The sequence below is a fragment of the Olea europaea genome, unplaced genomic scaffold (assembly GCF_002742605.1).
Source record: "Olea europaea var. sylvestris unplaced genomic scaffold, O_europaea_v1 scaffold586, whole genome shotgun sequence".
Taxonomy (NCBI): Eukaryota; Viridiplantae; Streptophyta; class Magnoliopsida; order Lamiales; family Oleaceae; genus Olea; species Olea europaea.
In genome coordinates this window covers 457989-459562 of record NW_019264200.1, presented here as the reverse complement: position 1 = coordinate 459562, position 1574 = coordinate 457989, and the positions used below count along the sequence as shown (strand labels likewise).

The 1574-nt window shown below is 35.3% G+C and overlaps 1 long non-coding RNA gene across 1 annotated transcript; it reads right to left on the bottom strand.

Moving 5' to 3' along the window:
- Positions 1 to 396: 396 nt before the first annotated feature.
- LOC111389352 lies at positions 397 to 755 on the bottom strand. The gene is made up of 3 exons (XR_002701722.1): positions 711 to 755; positions 543 to 593; positions 397 to 451 (listed from the first exon to the last, which is right to left on the bottom strand). It is a non-coding gene; the product is annotated as an uncharacterized LOC111389352 (long non-coding RNA).
- Positions 756 to 1574: the final 819 nt, after the last annotated feature.

Below are 1574 nucleotides of genomic sequence, written 5' to 3'. Positions count from 1 at the left end.
GAAGCCATTGTGCACTCATTAGTAATGCCATGAACAAACTTCCACATTCAAGGTTGTAGACTTGTGTATGCACACATATATAGCCACTCTTGAAACATGTTTAATGACAAATACGTAAATGAAAAAAAATGTAGAAATTTATAAAGTACATTCGTCAAATAAGTCTAATGCAGCTCTTTGGCCAAGCAATAGTACTTCCTATGGCGTCACTAAGAACTCGAAATTCTTCCATTGGTCTATATAAGGGCTAATGACTCATGTACACCTCGTCAACCCAAACCTTCCAACAATCTCGTTCTAGTGGCACGTGATGCACATTTGTACTTGGGTCTATTGATGCAATCTTCCCTTAGCCTACAATTTCCTCCTCAACCAAGTACCAGTGCAATAGCTGACACTTTCCATTTTCCACTGGTGCAATACCTCCCTCCATACCACTTCCTTGTTGAGACTAGAAATTCGCATTAAAATAAAGTCTATTTTTAAAATTAGTATGATATAATCTGAATTTATATTGAAAAAATAATATACAATACAAAAACCTGTGGAGTAAAAGCACGTGAACTCATATCCTCTACATTCTTATTTTGATTCTGCAAAATAATACAAAAAAATTAAACTTATTGAAATGTTAAGATATATTAAGTTACGCTATCATATTCTATGTAATAGCAAAGTATAACCTGGGATAACTTCAGAAGTGCTTCAACCTTTTCTTCGAGTGCTTCCATCCTTACTGATTGAGTTTGTAATTTAGTCTCAAGGTCTCTCACTTTCTCACTGCTTTGTGTATTTCCATCTATTTTTGATGGTGTAACCCCAAGTCCCCTTACTCGTCCACGACGCTCGGGATCTAAAATTCGAGCAACAGCATCATCTCGAATAGAATTTTCGTCTGGTGTATCAGAAATTGACTCCAGAATCTTTTATCTTCATCTGCACTTATGAAACTTAAATATTACACTAGATCTACACACACACTCTCTGGTGGTGTGTGTGTGTGTGTGTGTGTGTATGTATATATATATATATATACAAAATACACGTACCAAAGTTTCAGCAACCGCCTCATTTATTGGATTTCCATCCTTTCGAAGATGTCCATGAGTCCATACTGTCGTTCTCAATCCTGTTATATTTGGATTCTTTCTTTTCTACAATAACAATATTGAACTCAATCACAGACACGTATATGAAATCAATAAAGACACATATCAAAAATAAAGAAAGATAGTTCTTGTACCAAATCGTGAGCCATACGTGAATAACTCTTCCGACCCATAGTATGGAGAAGCTTCTGACTACTTCTCATTTTGCTGAACTTAGAACTTTTTTCCTGTCAACGAAAACAATATAAACCAACAATAATTGACTACAAAGTTTAAAGTTCATACGAAAATATAACTTACTTGAAAAGCAGTGGAAAGAGTATCTTCTACAAACTTCTCCCATGCTTCTTCTGAGGTTATATTCTTTGGTCTAAGAAGGGCAATAGCACGTTTTCTATTCACGGCAGATGGTACTTGACGTTTGATATCTCTTCTCAATCTCGATTTGAATGTCCTCCAATATGT